The sequence below is a fragment of the Natrix helvetica genome, assembly GCF_964273705.1.
Source record: "Natrix helvetica genome assembly, chromosome: W".
Lineage (NCBI taxonomy): Eukaryota > Metazoa > Chordata > Lepidosauria > Squamata > Natricidae > Natrix > Natrix helvetica.
This window is the reverse complement of record NC_138555.1, coordinates 63,239,888-63,254,590: the sequence shown is the minus strand read 5'-3', so window position 1 is coordinate 63,254,590 and position 14,703 is coordinate 63,239,888. Positions and strand designations below refer to the sequence as shown.

Sequence of the window (14,703 nt, the reverse complement as noted above, 5' to 3'; positions counted from 1 at the left end):
AAGGCCCAAAGGAGGAATATCTCCATCAAGGAGGCTAAAGAGGCAGGCGGTGGATCAACACCCCCCCCCCCAAGCCTACCTCCAAGTAGGAAGGGCATCTGCCACAAGGCCAGCAGCAGGAAGAAACAACCCCCCCCCCCCCACCAACCTGAGGAAAGATTACCAGGTTTCTCTTCATCTGGCAGGGTTGCAGAAGGGGACCCCTCCCTCCAGGTGAGAAGTCCCTTCCCCTTTGCCCTCCTGTGTTCCGGCTCCTTGCTATCATGATTATGCAAGCCCTGCCCAATCCTCTTCTGAGGGCCTGCCTAGCCAGAGAAGCCCAGACAGGGCAACGAGGCTCAGATATTGTGAGGCTTCCCCTAAGGTCTTCCCTTTAAGGAAAAAAACTTCCCCTTTAAGGAAGAGAAAAGAAAGGGAGGGGGGGCAGAAGGCTCTCAGCAATCGGCTGTTAACAGCAGGAGGCCACAGGTGCCACAGGTGAGAGCCAGCTATTAGCAGCACATGCCGTTTAGTTTTTGTTTCAAAGTCCTGAGGGCAGGGCTATTGTATTTGCCCCGCAGAGCCATTTGAAAAGAAAGGGGAGGAGAGGCCCCACGTGGCCAAGATGGCGGCCCCCTGCAGCTCGGAGGACACAGGCAGGAATCAAGTCCTCACTTCTAAAGCAGGCAGCCCCACTGGAAGGGCAGAAGAGCCTCCAATCAGGTTAGAGATTACCCCTGAAGGTCCATCCAAGGGTGGGGGCGACTAGGCAAAGAGCAAAATGAAGCACACCTCCTCCAGGGCGGCTAAAGAGACAAGCTCCGGCTCCAAGCTTCCCAAACCTGCCTCTAAATATGAAAGGCAGAGACATAAAGCCCTAGGTGGGGGTAGGGCTGGGGCAACCACCCAGGCAGAAGAGTGTAAAGATGAGGTTATTTTGAGCTCCCCTTGAGTAAAAGGGACATTGAAGTTGAATCCCAAACTCTGCAGTCTAACTGAAATCAGCTGCTGGGATTTCCCCCACCCCCTCTTGGAGCAAAGAGGAACATCCCGGTTCAGTGAGAAAGGCTGATTATCTCTCCTGAGATGAAGGACTCTTGTGATTAAGAAAATATGTTAAAGGGGCCAAGAGTTGCATGAGAAATGCAGCGTCTACCACCTAGCTGATTCAATCTGCTTTGAAAAACCTGTTTTTGTTGTTCTCCGATACACTGAGAAAGCAGATCCTGCAAAGTTAGAAAAGCATGTTTCCTCTCTCTCCTTGTTTGAAAGCAAGATCGCCCTTGTTTCCATCTAATTGAACTCCAGGGGAAGGGATACAGGAATCGTATGATGAAGCAACCCCACCCCTTCCCAACCTATGTAATCTGATCTGTTGTTAAGGCCAAACACATGTGGCCTAACAAAGAAAAACCTGATGCAGATTCCAACCCTTACCCCTTAAGTCGTTGTAAAAGCCTCGTGGAAAGATCTCCATGGAAATGAAACTTGAATGAGAAAGAGGTCAGCTAGCCCAGACCCGACCTCCCAAATCCTTTGAACTTTAATGATAAGTTGTCCTGACAACGAGGGGCAATAAAAGACGCCCCAACCATCCCAACATCAGTTTACCTTGTGTGTGCAAAGCCTTCGGGCAGCCAAAGGGCCAAAAGGCAGATGTAGTTCAGCTGAAGATATTGTTATGCTCTTCTGGATTGGTTACTATTGGTTATGAATTATTTGGGAAGGGCTCAACCCGTATAGAAGGTACCAAACTAGCCAGGTCCAAGACCGGTTCCCTGTTCGGATAAAGACCCTTAGGAATTCCAAAATTGGAGAGTCAGCTTGACAAATTTAACCAGCAGAATAACCTTGGCAACTAGAGCTGAGGTGGCACAGGGGTTAGAGTGCAGTACTGCAGGCTACTTCAGCTGACTGCTAGCTGCAGTTTGGCAGTTCAAATCTCACTGGCTGAAGATTGACTCAGCCTTCCGTCCTTTAACAGCAAGGAAGGATCCATTACCAATCACTCCAAACAGTAGGCACAAGCAGCGCCCACTAGTGGCTCCTCTACAAACTGCAACCCAGTATTTCAGGCCAACACTTGCAACGCCTAGTGGCCGACAAGTGATGTGCTCCTGCATCTACAAAGCATTGCATTGTACCCTAGTGGCCAACTCGTGAACTGTGCCTGCATCTCCAAAGCCCTGTACCGCACTCTAGTGGCTGACCTATGACTTGCGTCCGTGTCTACTGTGTTTTGCAATGCACACTAGTGGCTGACACGTGAACTGCGCCTGCATCTCCAAAGCCCTGCAACGCACTCTAGTGCCTGACCAGTGAACTGCGTCTGCGTCTACAAGTTTTGCAATGCACTCTAGTGGCTGACACATGAACTGCGCCTGCATCTACAAAGTCTTGCAACGTACCCTAGTGGCCGACAAGTGAATTGAACTCGAAGAATTCATAATACATTCAAGAAATTTTCTGAGCTAATCCTAGTCATAGAATCATAGCACCCTTCTAGCCATGGCAAAAGGGTCAGACAGGGCGGTCCCCATGCCTGAACCCACCACAAACTCAATTGGATGTCCAACTATGAGAAAATGCAGAAGCACCTCAGATAGCCTATGACCTTAGACAGCATTCGCTGAGGGCAGAACATATAGCAGGGGTGGACAACATCAGAGCCGACTGGCTCAGCTGGACCGAGGTGGACAATTCGGAGTGGAAGCTGCAGCCAGCAATTTTCGAGGAGCTGGCAGAGCGCTTCGGACTCCCAGAGGTCGACCTATTTGCCACCCCTCTCAACGCCCAGCTCCCGAGGTTTTGTTCCAGGTACCAGACATGGGGGGGCGGAGGGGGTAGATGGTCTATGCGGCCCTTGGCCCCGGGGGCTCCTCTATGCCTATCCACCCTTACCCCCGATGCCCAGGGTCATACAAAAAATCTTGCAGGAGGGGGCGGAGGTGGTACTGATTGCCCCACACTGGCCCCGAAGGCCTTGGTTTGCTGATCTCCAATCCCTCTCGGTGGACAGGCCTTGGAGGATCCCCCAGGAGAGGATCTCCCTCAGTCAGGGGTCGCTGGAACACCCAGACCCTCAGTGGCTCCAGTTGACCCCTTGGTGCTTGAGCAGAGCATCCTGAGGGAAGATCACTTCTCCCCTCGGGTTATGCACACTATCCAGGCAGCTTTGCAGACCCTCCACGGAGCCCATTTACGGCGCTACAGGGTGGGCTTTTTTAACATGGTGCATCTCTAGGGGCCACGATCCGATCTGGGCCACTGTTGCACAAGTTCTGGACTTCCTTCAGGCGGGGCTGGACAGAGGGTTGCTCCAACACGATTAGGAGACAGGTCTCAACCATTTCATCGATACTCTTGTGCAGTAGATCTCAGACACTGACTCACCATCCGATGGTCAGGCGGTTCCTCAAGGGGGCCTCCAATCTTAAACCACCCACGGTGCACAGGTACCCTTCCTGGGACTTACACAAGGTGTTGGACACTCTGACAGGCCCTCCATTCGAACCATTACGTACTGTCTCTCTGAAGTTCCTAACACTTAAGGTGGCCTTTTTGGTGGCCATCACCTCCGCCAGGAGGATATCCGAACTGCAGGCTCTGTCTACCAGGGAAGATCTCTGCATGTTCCACCAGGACAGGGTAGTGGTAAGGTTGGACCCCTCCTTCATACACAAGGTGTGTTCTAGCTTCCATCGCTTGCAGGAGCTGATATTGCTCAATTTCTGCCCAGACCCTTCTCACCCATTAGAGAGGAAGTGGCACACCTTGGACGTAAGGAGGGCTCTGAGGATTTACCTCAGAAGAACCAGGCCGAACAGGAAGTCGGAAGCACTATTTGTTTCCTTCCAGCCGGGGTCCCTGGGGAACAAGGTGACTTCCACCACGATAGGCAGGTGATTAAGAACCTGTATTACTTCTGCCTATCAGGCACGGGGTCTGCGAACACCGAGCTCTCTCACAGCGCATTCTACATGAAGCACGGCCATTTCGGTGGCCTGGGCCATGCAGGCCTCACTATCTGAGATCTGTAGGGCAGCCACGGGGTCTCGCCCCTCACCATTCATGAGGAATTACAAGTCGGACTCCTTTGCTTCTGCGGAAGCCTCATTTGGACATAGGGTGTTGCGGGCTGTTCACAGGGTGGGGGACACGCCTCACCAGGCATAAATTTGGGCATATACTCAAATGTGTAACCCTCCCTAGGGACGTGTAGGCTTTGGTACCTCCCATCCTGGATACTCCTCCCCTCACTATGGAGAAAGGGCGTTGGTACTTACCTGATACACCTTTTCTCATAGTGGAGGAGGGAGTATCCAGCCCCTCCCTGATATGGGTATGTTGCAAAATTGTTATGTTGTTTGTTGAACTGTTCTGTTGAAGTAGTAAATAAAGGTTTGAAACTAAAATAAAGTCTAGAGTGGATGACACAGCGAGTTGGATAGAGTTCTTCGCCGCCTTGGTAACTGGGTGGAGCCTGGTGACCAAGGCGTGGCTAAAAGAGCTTATCTGACTCAGTCCAATCAAGAGAGGACAAGGTCAACCCATCCTGGATACTCCTCCCCCACTATGAGAAGAGGCGTATCAGGTAAGTACCAACACCCTATTTCTTCTAGTTCTTTTTCTTTGACTCTGGCATCTCCAGGAACAGCGATATCAATAAACTGTACACTTCGGCCCTCTACAAACGTGATATCTGGTGCGTTGTGCTCCAAATGATTGTATTTGAAATTCCCACAAGATCTTCACCTTCTCATTTTCGATAACTTTTTCCACTTTATGTTCCCATGACTTTCTGGATACAGGTAAATCATATTTTTTACATAATGACCAGTGGGTTAATTTAGCAACGTGGTCGTGTCTAGCTTTGTAATCAGTTTGTGCAATTTTGCTGCATTCACATATTAAATATGAAACAGTTTCGACTTTGTTATTGCAAAGTCGGCAGTTTGGGTTGTCAGTGGATTTTTGTATCTTCGCTTTCATGGCATTAGTTTGTAGTGCTTGTTCTTAAGCAGCCAGTATTAAACCTTCCGTTTCTTTCTTGATAGATCCCATCTTAAGCCATGTCCATGTCAAGTTGTCATCACATTTTCCTTCAATGTTTTTCAAGTGCTGTCCTTGCAAAGCTTTGGTTTTCCATCTATTTAATCTGTCATCCAGCTGTTTTTCCTTATATTCTGCCTTTGTTTCTGTTGTTTTTATGCTGTTCTCCATTTTCACAGCCTGCAACAATTTTTCTGTACTTTGGTTCACATAATCATTCAAACTTCATTTTTCTTCTTCTACAGTTTGATGGATTTGCAATAGCCGCCTGCCCCCTATTTTTCTTGTCAGGTACAAACTGTCTATGTCACTTCGTGTATGTAAAGCGTGATACATATTCTAAAGTGTGTGTGTTTTCTGGTCCAAGTTTTCCAGTTAAGCCAAAGTCCAGTTGATGTTTCCAGCTGAGTAGCGTATCACTGGAAATGCCCATGTATTAATGGCTTTAATTATCAAAGCATTCAGCTTTGATTTTAATATTTTCCGGACCCTCCTGATGTATTCCTTTTACGTTGACTCTGACTTTTCCATTCAAGATGTTATCTGCTTCCAATATGCCTAATCATCCTTTGCTAATGGTTTCACTATATTTCCATTTCCCAGTTCTATTCCTTCTGGGGTTTTTTTCTATTTTTCCTGACTGCATGGATAACATAGCACATTTTTCAAGTGCAAAGTTCGTTTTGATGTCACTGCTGAACAGTTGAAGTGTATTGAGTATTGATTTAAGTTCAGTGGGGCTTTTCGCATACATTTTTAAGTCATCCATATATAATAGATGGTTTATCTTGCCATGTTGGCTTGAGATTTGGTATCCCAGTTTTGTGTTTCCTAGGATTATTGTCAGTGGAATTAATGCAATGTTGAACATTATTATTTTGCAGATTTGGGCTATTTGCTGATATTCTGCCTTAGTTATGTGTCCCTCTCCATTTTTTGTACTTGTCCTTTTTGTCTTTCAGTTTATCAGAGAGATAGGGCGTTGGTACTTACCTGATATGCCTCTTTTCATAGTGGGGGAGGAGTATCCAGACTGGGTTAACCTTGTCCTCTCATTGATTGGACTGAGTAAGATAAGCTCTTTGGGCACGCCAGGTGCTACCCAGTTATCGACGAAGAACTCTATCCGACTCCTTGCACCATTCACTCCAGACTTCTTTCATATATTACCTTTTTTGTTTCAAACAACAACATAATCTTATAAATCATCAACATAACATTGTCAGGGAGGGGCTGGATACTCCTCCCCCACTATGAGAAGAGGCGTATCAGGTAAGTACCAATGCCCTTTCTCCATAGTGAGGGGAAGGAGTATCCAGACTGGGACTTACAAAAGCCTACACGTCCCTAGGGAGGGAGACGCCTGAGGCACATGCCCCCCAACTCATGCCTCCTATGGACCGCTTGCAACACCCTGCGGCCAAAAGAGGCCTCTGCCGAAGCAAAGGAGTCCAGTTTATAGTTCCTTACGAAAGGGGAAGGGGAAGCCCACGTGGCTGCCCTGCAGATTTCGGCCAAGGAAGCCTGTGTGGCCCAGGCCGTAGAAGTGGCTGCACTCCGCGTAGAGTGAGCTGTGATGGGACCTGGCGTGGGCAGGCCCTGTGACTGATAGGCTGTGGCAATGCAGGTTCGCAACCACCTGCCTATGGTAGTGGAGGTCACCTTTTTTCCCAGAGTCCCCGGCTGGAAGGAAACGAACAGGGCTTCGGATTTCCTGCTTGGCTTGGTTCTCCTGAGGTAAATCCTCAGAGCCCTTCTTACGTCCAGAGTGTGCCACGTCTTCTCTAATGGGTGAGAAGGGTCTGGACAGAAGTTGGACAAGATCAGTTCCTGTGCTTGATGGAAGCAGGTGCACACCTTGGGGATGAAGGACGGATCCAACCGCAACACCACTCTGTCCTGGTGGAACACGCAGAGATCCTCCCTGGTGGACAGCGCTTGCAGTTTGGATATCCTTCTGGCGGAGGTGATAGCCACCAGGAAGGCCACCTTAAGGGTCAGGAACTTAAGGGAAACAGTGCGTAAAGGCTCGAACGGAGCACCTGTCAGAGCGTCCAATACCCTGTGTAAGTCCCAGGATGGGTACCTGTGTACCGAGGGCGGTTTGAGATTGGAAGCCCCCTTAAGGAATTGCTTGACCATAGGATGGTGAGTCAAACTCTGGTTCCTGCCACACAGGAGAACTGATGAAATGGCTGAAACCTGCCTCCTGATCGTGTTGGGAGCCAGCCCTCTGTCTCCCGCCTGGAGAAATTCCAAGACCTGTGGCACCGTGACCTGGATCAGATCGTGTCCCCGGGAGCTACACCATGAGGAGAATGCACGCCATGTGGCGCTGTAGATGCGCTCCGTGGAGGGTCTGCGGGCGGCTTGGATGGTCTGTATCACCCTGGGGGAGAATAGGTCTTAGGATGCTCCGCTCAAGGGCCAGGTGGTCAACTGGAGCCATTGGGGGTCTGGATGGTCCAGAGACCCCTGGCTGAGGGATATCTTCTGGGGAATTCTCCAGGGTCTCTCTACTGACAGAGACTGGAGATCTGCAAACCACGGCCTGCGGGGCCAGTGAGGGGCCAACAGAACCACTTCCGCCCTCTCCTGCAGGACCTTCCGTATGACCCTGGCGATCAGGGGTAAGGGCGGGAAGGCATACAGTAGACCCCTGGGCCAGGGGCACCGGAGAGTGTCCGTCCCTTCCGCCCCCCCCCCCCCCCCGTGTCCGGTACCTGGAGAAGAACATCGGGAGCTGGGCGTTGAGAGGTGTGGCGAATAGGTCGACCTCCGGGCGTCCGAAGAGCTCTGCCACCTCTTCGAAGATCGACGGCTGTAGCTTCCATTCCGCGTTGTCCACCTCGGCCCGGCTGAGCCAGTCGGCTCTGGTGTTGTCCACCCCCACTATGTGCTCTGCCCTCAGAGACCGGAGGTTCCTTTCGGCCCACAGCCCCAGACGCCTGGCCTCCTGCATGAGAGCCCTCGATCTGGTCCCCCCCTGTCTGTTTATGTGGGCCTTGGTGGTGATATTGTCTGTGAGGACTAATATGTGAAGGCCCCTGACTGAGTGATGGAAGTGTAACAGGGCCAGGCGGACCGCCCTGAGCTCCAGCCAGTTTATGCTGTGAGTCCCCTCCGCCTGAGTCCAATGTCCTTGCGCCATCTGAGCCTGCAGATCGGCACCCCACTCGCTCAGGCTGGCATCCGTTGTTACCGTTATGTGGTCTGGTGTCCAAAAGGTGTCGCCCTTTGTGATCGCTGGGGACTTCCACCAAGACAGGGAGCGGGTGACTTCTGCTGGAAGAAGTACCTTGGACTGTGAGCAGCTCATGCGCCTCCGCAGCTCAGCCTCTCCGATGGCTGAGACCATGGTACCCAGCAGTTTAGAAAGGATGGCTAAGGATACCCTACGCTCCCTGGCTACCAAGGTGGCTAGCTGCCTGAGGGCTATCTGTTTTCCTGGTGACAGATAGACCGTGCCTACCTGGATATCTGTTAGGGCCCCTAGGTGGATCAGGCTAGTAGAGGGGTGGAGGTGGCTCTTGGCCATGTTCACCGAAAACCCGTGGTCTCTCAGGACTGTCATGGTGATATCTAAGTCCCTTAGGGCACCCTCAAAGGAAGATGACTAATAACAGGTCATCTAGATAGCATTGAATGTGTACAGGTACCTGTCTCAGGTGTGCTGCCAGAGCCGCCATGATCTTAGTGAATACCCTAGGGGCTGAAGACAACCCAAAGGGCAGGGCCCGGTACTGAAAGTGGTGCCCCAGGTAGCAGAACCTGAGATATCTACAGTGCTCCCTGGCAATGGGAATGTGCAGGTAGCCCTCCGTGAGGTCTGTGGATGTTAGAAAGTCCCCTTGCCTAATCCCTTCCAATATAGAGTGCAGAGAATGCATTTTGAACCTCCTGTATCGAATAGAGCGGTTCAGGCGCTTTAGATCCAGGATCGCTCTCCAGCCCCCCGAGGCCTTGGGAATGACAAATAGGATGGAGTAGTGCCCCTGACCCTGCTGCTCTGGAGGCACGGGCTGGATGGCCCTAATCTCCAGCAGGTGTTGAATGGCCTTCTGCATCAGCAGCCTCAAGGTCGGGTTGTTAAGAGACTGGACATATCCAGAAGAAGCTCGGGGGTTGTAAAGAAACTCTAGCAAAAGGCCATGTCTGATGGTGTTCTGCACCCACTTATCGGAGGAGGAGAAGTCCCAGCGGTCGGCGAAGTATGCCAAGCACCCCCCGATGGGCAGACAGCTGGACCTAGACTTAGTTTTTGCAGAAGGAGTGCCCCCCTCCGCCTCCTCCGCCCCCTCGAAAGGGCCGCTTCTGCTGCCTGCCTCTCTGTTGCCTGTCTGGGTATCTCTGCCTGGCAGAGAATCCTCCCTGGAACTGCCTGTTCCCTGAGTACCCCGCCTCTGATCCCCTAAAGGAGTCTTGACCCTGAAAGAAGGACCCAGAGTCTTGACCCCGGGAGTAGGAGCGTCTGGGGGTACGGCGCTGTCCTGAAGCTGCCCTTCTTCGGGGTGGTAGGAAGGACCTTCCTCTTGTCCTTGTTCTCGATCAGGAACAGCTCCAGTGCTAGTCCGAAGAGGGCGTCCCCTGTGACGGGAGCTGATGCCAGTTGCCAATTGTGACGGACATCTGTCTGCCAATGTCGTAGCCACAGCAGTCTGCGGGAAGCCACCAAAGAAGCGATCGCCCTGGAAGCAAACCTGGCTGCAGCTTAGGTGGCATCCGACGAGAACTGGATTGCTGCCACCAGTTTGTTGATGTCTTGATGGGATCAGACATCTGTTATGGGGGTGCGTTGCTGTAGTTCCTGCAGCCACAGCAAGGACGATCGGTTGATGAAGGAGGCTGTGGTGGCTGCTTTCACCGCCCAAGCGGCCGCCTGATGACCCCTCTGTAAGGTGAGGTCCACCTTCCTGTCCTCCAACTTTAGAGCATCCTCTGGTTTCCCTGGCAGGGTGGTAGTTGTGTGCAGGGCCACTACCGGAGCGTCGATGGAGGGTTGTGCCAGCGTCTGTGCCACCTCCTGGTGCATGTTAAAGAAGACCCTGTCCGTGGATAAAGGTGAAGGCCCCGAAGTGGGGGATGCCCACTGGCGCTTGACCATGTCGAGGAAGGCCTTGGGCGTAGGTATCGTGTCAGCCTCAATGGCCTGCTCATCAAAAATGTTCTCCGCTGAGAAGCCCTGGCGTTGAGGTGGAACCTCTGTAGCTTTGTTGCCCAGCTTGGCTGCTGTCTTGGCCTTGAAGAGCAGAGATTTGAACAGCGAAGGTTGGAACACCCCGGTGAATGTAGGCTTGGGAGGCGGCATGCCTTCATCATCAGATAGCTTGTTCTCTTTGTTCTCCATAGTGAGAGGGGAGGAGTATCCAGGATGGGTTGACCTTATCCTCCAGCTGATTGGACTGAGTCAGATAAGCTCTTGGGACACGCCCCTGGCCCACCAGGCACCGCCCAGTTGTCGACTCAGTCCTCAACTGGACGGTTTGCTATCCTGGAGCTCCCAAAAAATTGAAAGAGTTTTAAGAGAAGAAGAAAAGAAGGAATCATCGCAACGACCGCCAGTGAGCTGGATAGCTCCCAGAGCGGAAAGGAAAAATTTGCCAAAAGCCCCCTTGGGGGCGGCAAGCTGCCCAGGCATCTGAGTGAGACAAGTATCACTCAGAAAAGGAATTTCAGCCGGGCAAGCAGGAAACACAGGGCGCAAGCCTTCCATAGGCAAGCCCTGCCGCGTGAGAACCAGAGGCGCCGGAGAGCGAGCTACAGATCGTCCAAGCCCCGCTGGGCGTGATCGGCAGACGAGGATGGCGCAAAATCCTCGCCCAGGAGGTGAGCCCGCCGCTGGAAGCTCTGTTAGGCGCTGGAGCGCTCCACTGCTCCCCACCGGGTTGAGCAGCGAACTGCGGCTTCCCAAATGCCGCGGAGCACCCGCACCATCGCCCACGTGGCTCACCTCATCGGATGGAGTCCACGGGCAGAGCCAAGCCCCTAGCGCCAGAGATAGGCAGAGGGGAACGAAGAGATCGGCGGAGGAGGCGCGTGGCAGCTCCTTGGAGCACAAGCCGCTAGAGGGAACTTTTAAAAACCGCGCCTTTCGACTGCTGGCACGGGTGCCATCTTGAAGCCGGCAGGGACCACGTGTTCCAAGATGGCGGCGCCCAGCAACCAGGAGGAGACTGGCAGGAGTCCAGCACCTGCAGCGATGGACAGCAGCCCCGCCAGAAGCGCAGAGGATCAGCCAGGGTTAGTGAACACCCCAAGGGCTGCCCGTGGGGGGGTGGGGGTGGGAGGAAAGGCTAAGGAAAAGAGAAGGCACCTTTCCCCCAGGGCAGAGCTGGAAGAGGGTGGTCACAAGCCTGCCAAAGCCTCCAAGTATGAAACACGAAGGCACAAGAGGTTGGAGCAGCTCTACAAGAAGGCAAGTGGGCACAAATCCACCCCAGGCCTGGGGCAGAAGGGGAAGGCCCCTGGAGTCCCTACCTCAAGCGGAGCCACAGGGGAGGAACCCCCATTGCAAGCAAGGATCCCAATTGACACATCAGGTCTGTGGGGTCTTGCTCAGGGGTGGCATTCCCCCCCACATACAGCCTCACTGGGTTCAGCCCTGCCCACGGGAATTCCACCGCTGGGTCCCCCTCCTGCACAGGTGGGCATGGCGCCCAGCCAACAACTCTCCTCAGGGGTCCCCAACTTTCAGGACCTAATGATGCGGGCCTTCCAGCAATGTATGACAGTGGCCTTTCAACAGCCACAAGCGCAGCCCCAGGTGGCACTATCCCCCAGGGCACCAGAAGGCCTGGTAGACCAGGAGGAAGACATCTCCAGTTCCTCAGTCTCATTGCAGGAGGGCAGCGACCTGGATTGCGAGGAGGGGGAAGTCAGGGAAGATAAACTTTCCGAGGACGAAGGTATGCCCCCTCCTAAGCCGACCTTCACCGGGTTGTTCCAGCCTTCATTGTACAAGTCGCTTCTGTTCAAGGCCAAGGCAGCAGCCAAGCTTGGAAACAGAACGGCAGAAACACCACCTCAGCTTCAGGGGTTCTCGTCAGAAACCATCTTTGATGAAAAGGCCATTGAGATCAACACAGTGCCAACCCCCAAGGCCTTCCTGGAGTCAGTCAAGCGCCAATGGGCAGCCCCCACAGCGGGGCCTACGCCTACGCCCACATCCACAGACAAGATCTTTTTCAATGTGGATAAGGACATGGCTGGGGCACAATCTCAGCCCTCCATCGATGAGCCGGTACGGGCACTGCACACCCCAACTAACCTCCCAGGGGAACCAGAAGAGGCTCTGAAGTTGGAGGACAGGAAGGCGGATCTCACCCTCCAAAAGGGGCATCAAGCAGCGGCCCGGGCGGTGAAGGCGGCCAACACCACCTCCTTCTTCAACCGGACTTCCTTACTCTGGCTGCAGGAGCTGCAGCAACGGATCCCCATCACCGAGGTCAGAGCGCACCAGGACATCAACAAACTGGTGGCAGCTATCCAATTTTCGGCGGACACCACCTTGTCCGCAGCCAAGTTCGCCTCAAAGAGCGATCGCTTCTACCGTTGCATCCCGTAGACTGCTGTGGCTGAGGCAGTGGCAGGCCAAGGTATGACACAAGTGGCACCTGGGATCAGCTCTCTTCACAGGAGATACCCTTTTCGGGACAGCCCTGGACTCGTACCTCGTAGAGAACAAGGATAAGCGGAAGGTGCTTCCCACGGCTGCAAAGAAGGGTCAGTTCAGAGCGACGCCTTACCCCAGACGGTCCTACTCCCGGGGACAGGACTTTGGGACTTCCTTCTGTGGTCAGGACTCTTTCAGGGGATCTGAGGCAGGGTACTCAGGGGCCAGGCAGTACCAGGGGTGTTTCGCTGCCAGGCAAAGATACCCAGATAGGCCACAGAAAGGCAAACAGCAGAAGCGGCCCTTTCGAGGTGGCGGAGGAGGAGGCGGGGGGGGCCCGCTCCTTCCGCAAACACTAATGCCAGACCAGATTCACCTCCCATTGGGGGGCGCTTAGCGTATTTCGCGGATTGCTGGGACCGCTCCTCCTCTGATAGGTGGGTACAGCACACCATCAGACATGGGCTGGCACTGGAGTTCCTTTCCAGTCCCCCAGGGTTCTTCCGGATCTGCCCAGTTTCCAATAACCCGGCCAGGAGGTTATTGATGCAGGAGGCCATACAGCACCTGCTGGATATCCGAGCCATCCAGCCAGTGCCTCTAGACCAGCAAGGTCAGGGGTATTACTCAATCCTCTTCATAATCCCCAAGGCTTCAGGGGGCTGAAGGGCTATTCTGGACCTGAAACGGTTAAACCGCTTCATCTGCTATAGGAGGTTCAAAATGCATTCGCTCCACTCCATACTGGAGGGGATTAGGCAGGGAGACCTCCTCACTTCCATAGACCTCACAGAGGCCTACCTACACATTCCAATCCTGCGGGATCACCGGAGGTACCTCAGGTTCTGTTACCTAGGGCAGCATTTCCAATACCGGGCTTTGCCCTTTGGGTTGTCATCCGCCCCCCGAGTGTTCACCAAGGTAATGGCGGCCCTGGCAGCCCATCTGAGACAGGTCCCGGTCAGGATCCAATGTTACCTGGATGACCTGCTAATACAGTCATCCTCCTTTGAGGGGGCTCTAAGGGATCTAGATACCACCATGGCAGCACTAAGGGACCATGGGTTCTCCGTAAACCTGGCCAAAAGCCATCTTCACCCCTCCACTAGGCTAATCCACCTAGGGGCTCTGATAGATTCAGAGGAAGGCAAGGTTTTTCTGTCACGGGATGTAGGGTGTCCTTAGCCACCTTGTCCAAACTGCTAGGAACCATGGCCTCCACCATTGGCATTGTTCCGTGGGCTCGCCTCCACACCAGAGACCTACAATGGTTCCTTTTGCCTTTCCAGCGAAGGCGCAGGAGCTGTTCCCAAACCAAGGTCCTCCTCCCGGCAGAAGTCTCCCGCTCACTGATTGGTGGACGTCCCCCGCGATTACAAAGGGAGAAGTCTTCAAAACACCAGACCGGGTGACGGTGACCACGGATTCCAGCCTGTTCGGGTGGGGTGCCCACCTGCAGGATCAGATAGCGCAGGGACAATGGAGCCAGGCGGAACTGACGCACAGCATCAATTGGCTGGAGCTCAGGGCAGTCCGCCTTGCCCTGATACATTTCCACCGCTCTGTCAAGGGCAGGCACATTCTAGTCCTCACAGACAACATCGCCACCAAGGCCCATTTAAACAGACAGGCGGTTGAGCGGAGCATCCTGAGAGAGGAAAGCTTCTCCCCCAGGGTAATAGAGACTATCCAGGCTACCCGAAGACCCTCCACGGAGCGCATTTGCGGCACGACATGGCGGGCCTTTTCCACATGGTGTAACTCCCGTGGGCAGGACCCGGTGAGAGCCACTGTCCCTCTAGTGCTGGAGTTTCTCCAGGCAGGCCTGGACAGGGGGTTGGCTCCCAACACTATTAGGAGACAAGTCTCGGCCATCTCTTCAGTGCTGCTGTGCGGCAGAGCACAGACACTCACTCAACAACCGTTGGTCAGGCAATTCCTGAAGGGGGCGTCCAACCTCAAACCACCCACTGTACATAGGTACCCCTCCTGGGACTTACACAAGGTGTTGGATGCTCTGGCGTGGGAGCTGTTCGATCCTTTGCGAACAGTGTCACTAA

General features: G+C 53.5%; 1 protein-coding gene across 9 annotated transcripts in view; it reads left to right on the top strand.

Moving 5' to 3' along the window:
- The window catches only part of LOC309400793 (catenin beta-1-like), an 89,750-nt gene that overhangs the window by 33,994 nt on the left and 41,053 nt on the right, over nt 1-14,703 (top strand). The window lies entirely within an intron of this gene.